The following is a 9,120-nucleotide window of genomic DNA, read 5'->3' as shown; positions in this document are numbered from 1 at the left end:
TATATTTACAGCTGAGCCCTAGGAGAGTGAATATATTATGCAGAGAGGTTGCAGCATGACCAGAAAAGAAAATTGGCTGAGTCAAGCTCAGAAAACAGCAAAGCTCCCTTAGTGGCACCTGAAGATGGAGAAGGATGGAGAGAAATCTCTGTTTTCCAGACTGAGAAGGCAGGCTAACTGTTCTTCATTCTGGAGAAAGAAGCAAAGATTGTCCAACTTACTAATCTCTGATGATGAGACAAAACAGAGTCATGAACTAGAAAGCATTGAACAGGAGCTGGTTTCTTTATGTCACAGGCTGAATTGGAAGTCCATGGTTTTCACGTCTTTTGTTCCCTATAAATATATATGACAAACAGTCATTTATTCCAGGATTCAGTTGTTCCTGTGATACAAAGACAAGAAACCATACTTTACCCTCTGCAGTTAAAAATTGTAGTAAATGGCTGCAAACTACTGATAGCAATTGGTCATGAGAAGTATCCAGTCCATGTTTAATTGTGACTGAGTTGAGAATTTGCTGAGTTACTTGCAGTCAAGCTTTTTATCTGATGCCATTGTAAGACAGCCTTGATCTAATTCTGTATCAGACACCCAGAAAATGAAAAGTCCATGACCCAGAAATGGACATACAGGAAATGACCCAGAAAAAAAAAACAAATCCATGTACCAAGAAAAACAAGAAGAGAGAATTTCCTGAACTGCCAACCTAGCAGGATCATTGGTTCTGTGACCAGAGCAGAGTGGAGTACAAGTGAGCAAGCCACAGGACTTCTGCAGGCTCTGCAAATTGCTTCCAGAATATAATTTCAAAGAGACAGTAAGTCCTGGGAAGAAGGCAGGGAATTAGGGCTGCATCCAGTAATACACTCAGGAAACACTGACCTACTCTACACAGCTTTCAGCGTCTGACATTTGCTTGGGCTTGTTATGATGTGAAAGGAGTTTTTCATAGCACTGATCAAATTTTTGTATCTATAGGTACCACAGATAATTGCTTGTGTTCATATAGGTGCATGCTGAGATAATCTCTGTAGTTTGTAATTCCTCTGAGGGAAAAGAGGGAAAGAAGAGGACATCTGGACCAATTCTGCAAGAAAATTTATGTAATGAGTTGATTACAGGAAGATAAGCATGTGTTTCTTTCAAAGCCACCTGGAACTGAAGCACATTGTTTACCACACGGACGCTGTTCATTATGTGATCTGTAGATAAAGCTAGCTGTCCAGCAGTTACTGCTTTTTTTAAAGTCAAGAATAAAGGGAAAATAAATCTCCAGTTAAATGAGAAAGTGCAGTGGGATGAATACTGGAACCAGAAGAGGAAGCTGCCTGCACAAACTAAAAATTTTCAGTCCTCTTGAGAGAACTGTGCTAGAACAGTTCAGTGTTGCAGCTGAACTGCTGGCTGGTGCCCAAGAGAGATTTACTGCATGGCCTCTCCATGCTGCCAGGCAGTAACTTATGGGCAAGGTAGTCCCTAAAGCTGTGTCTGCTGCTGGAATGATTCTGATCTTAGGTATTTTTCCTTTCTTTGGGAGCTTTTTGACTTTTTTTCCTCACTGTTTCACAGCAGATATTTCTAGGGATTGTAGTAAGGTGCACCTAAGCTCTCTTTTGCAGTATGCTCTGCAGAGCTAGTAGGTAGAGAGAAGCAAGTGGCTGGGGAAGGAAGCCGGGTAGGGACTGCTGAGATAGTGGCAACATCACACTGCCACAGCTGGGGTGGTGGCACAGCTGGCCAGTGTCTTATGTAGTGCAGACAGCAGTTCAGATCTGTCTTGTTCTATTCATCTAAGTTATTCTCTGCATCACACCTGAAACAGGATTGATTTAACACAGAAAAGAGACTTGTCAGTCATAAGATTTTCTTCTACTTAATTAGGATGCAAAATTAATTGAGCAATAATTCAGTGTCCTCTAAGCATATTTCAGTTCTGATGAAATAATAAAATTTGCCTGAGTCTGAACACGTTACCTCAAAAAGTGAACAGAACACATGGCCTGCAGATATTAATGATCCAGAAAAATACGTTGATAGAGGCCTCAAAGGGCCCATATATAAAAGGCTTTTTTTTGTTGTTGTTAATAATCTTGATGCAAGAAGAGACTTAAAGAAAAACAGTGACAGTCATTCACGGTCTGCTGCTCTCTGTAAATCCTAACGACCAAAGCTGTTTGAAAACAGTCTGCAGCATGATGCTATAGATATGTTACGAGGAGGTACAAGATGTGTCTGACACTAGTTCAGCACAGTACAAAATAAGTTTCATTATTCATACTCAGCAAATAATAATCACAAATACCTTAATAAAACCGTTTTTCTATACAAGGAATTGAACCATGACTAAGAACGTGTTCATATGTCCTCTGGTAAAGTTCAGGTGATATAAAAGTTGCCACTCTGTAAGTGACAGCTTTGCTCATACAAGCTGTTTTCTTGCATCCTCATCTGGACAGAAGGTAAAGGACCACAGAAATGGTGGTTGAAAGGACCTCTGGAGGTGTCTAGTCCAACCTCCCACTAGGAATTTGTGCTGTTACCTACATGAGACTTAAAAAACCTTCCATGATGGAGACTGTACCATTTCTTTCAGTACCCTATGAAGAAATTTCACCTGTCTGAGTTTCCCAGGGTACAACCTCTATCCATTCTCTCTGCATTTTCTTACTATCTGTTAGTACTGGAAGTTTGCTTCCACTCTCTTTGTAACTGTCCTACAAATAATTGAACTCTACATTTAGACCATCTCCCCTTAGTCTACTCTGGGGCACATGGAAGGACCCCAGGAACCACAACACTTCCCCATAGATAACATGCCCTGGACCCCCACCTTTCTTCACTTTAGTCCTGTTCAGAACCTTGTCTGATTTCCGCTGCTGCACCGCTCTCTCTGCTAGGGCTGGTTTCTGTTACAGTCAGGAAGCCAACAAATTGACGTCTGAATCCTAGTTCCTAAATCTGCTAGATACACTAGATCCAGATTTTTACAGTGTTTCCTAAATTAAATAATTTTTTCCTCCCATCTACATCATAACAAGATAAAAGTAGTTTATTATAGTGAGGTGCAGAATGAATGAGCCATGGTCCCCTATGGCTTTCTGTTCCTGAAAAATTGAGTTCTTACTGAAGCTTTTGATCCAGATGAGTACTTACATGTAATTATTTTCCTATGTAGTGTCTCCAGAGTTTAATACATGCACAGTGCACCATTTTCCTGAATCAGGATATTTATAGGGTCCCTCTCTAACTGGCTAGCTACTACCTGCAAGGACTTCATTTGCTATGAAATTTACCAAATCTTATTAAAATAGACAACCAGGTTCCAAAGTTGCTCTACAAGAATGTGAGGACACACCAAGTTTACATCACAATCCATAAGAACACATGCTTTCTTCCTTTAGGAAACCTGTTTCAAAAGGATACTTTCATGCTCTTAATGCAAGCTGATCTGGACTTCTGTAGCAGGTCCTGCTCTGAAGGATTCTGCTCTTGATGTCCCAGAGAGGAGAGAAACGATCTGGAATATCAGAATAATTTCAGCCCAGCAGACACAATCCCCATCTGGTTCCTGCAATTATATCAGCCCCCCATAGAAGAAGCTGACTATGCACAGAGACTGAACTTGATCAGCTAAATGCTTATCTCTCCAAGGTGATAACTAAGTCTCAGGAGTACAGCAGGGAGTTGAACCTGATTTTTATTCAAAGCTAGGGCTTGTATTCAGACAGGCATAATAGAAAGTAGCATTTCCACTGAATCAGGGGTGACAGAGGATAAAGTCTGGAAAAGCCTATAGTAGTCATCTTCCCTCTTTTCAGAATAGAGGTGTTTATTTCTCTGGATGAGGAAGTAAAAGCTTTAACCCTGTGGAGGCATGTCCCATCTTGTTTTTTCCCAAGTCACTAGAGATTATTCTGTCTCTGACCTTTTCCTGTGGGGCTGTTGAATGCCCATTTCCACAAAATCCCCATGTGTAGTGGACTCTCCCCTGAGTTTCTCTGTATAGCCTGACCCTTTTGGTCCATGTAATCATATGTCTCAGCACTGGGGTTGTGCCCTCCTTCACCACCACTCAGTGCTTATTTCCTTAATTCAATAGCTCAGTGCTTCTGCCACCTGCCCACAATACAGCTTTTCTAATTTGTTTCATGATGTCAAAGCACAGGTCAGGACCATTAGCCCTGGAAGTTCAGAAGCAAGGCCAGTTTATAACAAAATGTGGGGAAACTGAAGTAGAGGTAATGCGAGATGGCATTTACCACCTCTTGTGGTGCTTAGAGACGTGGTTTAGTATTGAGAGACTGCCAGCTATTCACCAGTCTTCACAGAAGTAATTGTGAATGCCGTTTATTTCTATTATTAACACACCTTTTATAGGGTTTTACAGGGTCCGCGGTCAGAGCAAGCTACTATTGGCTAACACACACAGGTTTACATTCTTATCCTTGTACACAAGAATATTGTTTTGCCTTACTCTCTCTTCTGCAGGCAAGTTTCAAGGATTTTAGCCCTTAATATCACAACTTATTTCAAAGGCTGGTTTGTGCATACAGGCCTTTACTAATATATAAAATATATCAACAGTTAGTGCTTGATTTGGCTGTCCACTACAGCCAAGGTTTAGATTTAGGTTATAGTTTTATGCTTGGACTCGATGATCTTAGAGGTATTTTCCAACCTAAATGATTTTATGAATCTATCAGGCACAGTGAAACACTCTCCAAATATGCTTGTTGAATAGAGAATAAAAAGTGAGTCAGCCTAGAAGACATACGTCTTTCTCCTCTGATGTTGAGAAGTCAGTATTTTACATTAACTTTTAGCTTATTGTAGGTGAATTTAAAATACTCATTCTGTATTTACTGAGGAAGGCCAGAAGAATCAATAAAGGCCTTGGCTTTCTAGAGGTGATCATCTCACCAATCATTCCTCGTCTGTTCTGTGCTAAGGGCTTAGATAAGAAGGTTTTGTTTTTGTTTTCTTTCTCCTTAACGGATAGGTTTCTTAATTAGGGTGGGGGAAAAATGACTGCAATTTTGCTGTGGCAAATTAAAACCAAAATGAGGTAGCAAAGAGCAGGATCTGGAGGGGAGGGGGGCAATCAGAGACAGCTATTGATTTGGAAATGATGGAGTAGCCAAAAGAGAGCACACAGCCTGGAAAGGAGATTCATCTTTCAAAGCACTGTTCTTGCTGAAAACAATCAGTACAGGCCAAGGTGTTGGTTGATGCTAAAGCTTTGGGGTTAGATTTGTTTCCAGACAGAATTTAAATTTTAGGAAGACTCACTGGTTCATAATGGGATAACTTCTTAGACAAATTTTGAGATTATGAGAGCTAGGAATCATGGAATGGAGCTGAAAAAAAGTAAATGTGAGTGGAGCATCAAGACATTTTTAGCAGCAGGGGTAACAAAAAAGTTTGGAAATAGTTTTTTTCAAGGACAAAGTGTCACTGCTCACCACAGCCTGGGCAGGCAGAAAAATGGGAAAAAACCATACTCTGAATATGAGATAAGCCTTCACTACCAGGTGTTGAGTAGCATGTAGCATGTCCCATCTTTTCTAGAACAGAGAGAATTCATTTGGCATCATCTTACCTGGTCCCAGCAGCTGAGACCAAGCTTAGGTACAGCTTTCTGCCACTCCAGTCAGCACACTTTCATTTTCACGGGCCTTTTCCCCCCATGGCTTTTCAGACAATGTGCCTCTAAGGTTAGAATCAGATGCTAGCCTGACCTTTCATCACATTTAACCTGGAAAGGCTGTCAGAGAACTGCACCAGTCTTGTGATGACTGGTTTGGGTTTGTCAGCTTGTTCTCATTGCTGTAATGAAACTTGACTTGGAAGAATTGCTGATTGTCAGGTATCTGTTACAGGTCAGGAAGATTTTAGCCACTACTGCAAATAATCTGCAGCCATTCTAGACCCTGCTGAATGCTGCACACAAATAAGCCCCTTTTCAGTCCACATATCTGAAAACACACCTCAGGCCCTTTTAAAGCAAGGCTTTTGTTCCATCTTGTAGGAGAACTGTCTTCTATTCTTCACAATGACATTGCTCCATCAAATCCTTATCACAAGGCTGGTGAAAAATTGTTATCCCTTTTGCTTCTGGCATAGCATGTACTTTAGCATATCTTCTAGGAGGATCTGCTCCATGATCTTCCCAGGCATAAAGGTGGGGCTCACCAGTTCTCTAGTCCCCAGACCTGACCTGTCAAACGTGAGGGATATGATTGCCTGCAAGCCCTTCCTGGCCCAACACTGTAATTATGCTCCAGGAGAGATCTGAGTTCGGCATGCTATTTTGATGGTTCAGCATTTACCTGAGCTGAAAATTAAGCAAGTCTGCAGACAGGTCCTGGCTTGCATGGGAGTCCTAAGCACCAAAGCAAGTCTTATTACTACCTCCGTCAAATTCACTAGCACTTCTTCCCTTCTCCTAGATCAAAATGGTAAAAAATTAAAGGAAGGAAGGATGCCAGGTGAGCAAGCATAAAGAAGTGAAGATACAGTATGCTTTTTCTGTCCCTGTGGCCTGCTCAGCTCTGCCTGCAGCTGTAAGCATCACTGCACACCATTCTGCAACAGCAGAGGGGCTTGGTGCTGAAGGCTGCAATCTTTGGCTCCACAGATGTTTAATACTTCCTTTCCCTGAATTTCACACTAGAAATTTTTTTTTTTTTTCATGTGGGATAAAACCTACTGAGAAACCATGGGTCCCATCTGGAGAGTGACTGTGTGAGTACTTTGTGCTTGATTCCATGAATATTATTTTCTGCAGCAGAAAAGTGTAAGAGGAAGAAACATTAGTCACATACATGCTTAATTGAGATCTAATAGCCAAGGTCAGTGCTCAGTCCAGAATAGATAGCAGAAGCCTCCTGTGATATATTTTTGTGATGAGAGGTTCATAGCACACAGACTGATCTATTATTGGGTTTCACTATGAAAAATTTAGCTGTCTCCTGGAATATGCTCAAATCTATTTTGCATAATTTCCTTGCTTTTTCATTTAAAAGTATCTTTCCAATGAGACCTCATGACCATGCAAATTAGCAAGTCTGTGCTTTGTGGAAAGATTGCTGAACCTCCACTGAAGTGCAGCTATTTGTTCTTTTGCCAGCCCTTTGCAAGATGACAGTACCTGTTTGTCAATGTCTAGAATGCTTTTCTGTGATTTAAACAAAAACCCTTTCATGGAAAAGATGAGTACCCAAGGGAAGATGCTGCAATGGCCACATCAGTGAGGAGAAGCTCTGGACCTTTGCCTTGAGCTGTGTTCTGCATGTCTGCAAAATACCAGTGCAGCAGTGACACAATGACCTACTTGCTGGTCTGCATCACCTCCCTGGTTTCCTGTGGTGCTTCAGCCTACAGGACCAGCATGACCATCTATTTGGTTTCTTTTTTCCAGCTTTTTCACATGGGTCCGTGCAGGATGCATCAGTGTTGCTCCCCAAACCAAGCATCTCCAAACATTTTCAGTCCACAATTTCAGTCTCCTTTCCTCCTTCAAGTTTTCCTCACAGATCACAAAGTAACCACCTCCCCAAACTTCTAACTGAGAGCATAGGAGAAATACAGTTTGTAATAGCCTCACAGACTACTTAGAACTAGAGAACTGATGAAAGAAATAAGGTTTCTGAAGCTGAAAGGAGTAACGTCTCTGAAGATGAAGTCATTGAGGAACACCTTAGCACCTGTAGTACCTGAAGGATGCAGCTGTGCTTTCTTTGCCAGGAAAACAGCATAGGACATGATTTGATCCAACTAAGTAAGAACAGAGAACACACTCCATGTGGGCACTAAAAGCAAGTATGAATACTCTAGGTGCAAAAAGGCATTACATTCTGGTGCACATTTGTCTTTTGTCTGTCCTTGGAGTCTTGCACTACCTATTGCTGGTGAGCTCCAAGCTTCTGGTGGCAGCAGGATTGGAGCTGTTCACTGTATGCTCCCTGGAGCACCTCTTGCAGCACAGGTGTGATGTCCTCCCACACAGCTCTCTGCACACATGCAGTTTGTGCCTAAGGGCTGGCTCAGACCTTGCTGCTCCCAGGGACACTAATTGGACACACAATGCAAGAACCATACTAGGTCACAGTAATTGACACACAATGTAAATGAACCACAGCCCTTTTGTCTATGCACTGCAGTAGTGACCACTGTAGGAGGTACCCAGACAGTGGCCCCTTCTACTGAAAGATGGAGTTTGCAGAAAACACTCCATATCCCGGTGTTTACCATTCTCCAGTCTGGAGACTGGGCAGCATGGTCCTCACCCTTTCCGAAAAGAGGGAGAGTTTGGGGATTTTAGAGCAACACACGAATATCATTGCCTGGAAGCCTGGCATCTGTCAGGGAGAGGAGTGCAGTCGCCATGGTAATTCTTTGCCTCATTTAACTGCCGAGTGTGGTTATTTGTAGCCATCCCAGCACAGCAACGCCCTGCCCACAGCCCACAGCTACACAACACATCCCCTGCTGGGCAGCACCCCTGCCCGTGGATAATACACAACATGTATGCGCTGAGCAATTCACACTCCTTCAGTCCTCTCCCCCTCATATCACCTATGCCTCTAGATAACCACCCAGTCCCTGCTCCTACAACTATAGGTCCCACTGCTGGACAGGCATAAGATGCTCTGGGAGCACAAGATCAGCACATGCTCAGCCAAGCACCAGAAGATGGACCCACCCTGTCTCCCCCAGCCTTGCCACCATACAACTCTTGTACAGTTAATTCTTAGATGCATTTTGTTTTCATGCTGTGGCATGAACAAGGAATAAATTCAGCTCTGTCCCATTCATTTTCCTCTGTTTCTGCCAGTGACCAAAAAAACCCCCAAAAATCTCAGAGAAGCAGATCTATAAGGAGAAGCCTAGCTGCCTCTCTGCAGAGCCAAGTTATGGGAAGCTGGTGATCCGGTCATTTGGTGCTCCTGAATGTACCCTGCTGCTCACATTTCTTGGCAAGTAACTACAGGAAATCAATCTTAGTACTGTTTCTCCTCAAAGCACCCTATGGGTCCCTGCAGATCTCCAGGAGGCAAGCAGAAACTCCTCAGCCATACATACATGACAGCTCCAGCTAACAGGGTCCATGGGATT

The sequence above is a fragment of the Pseudopodoces humilis genome, chromosome 7 (genome assembly GCF_049639895.1).
Source record: "Pseudopodoces humilis isolate 2021_Gansu_Grassland_sample_001 chromosome 7, ASM4963989v1, whole genome shotgun sequence".
In the NCBI taxonomy this organism is placed as follows: Eukaryota; Metazoa; Chordata; class Aves; order Passeriformes; family Paridae; genus Pseudopodoces; species Pseudopodoces humilis.
This window is presented reverse-complemented; position numbering follows the sequence as displayed.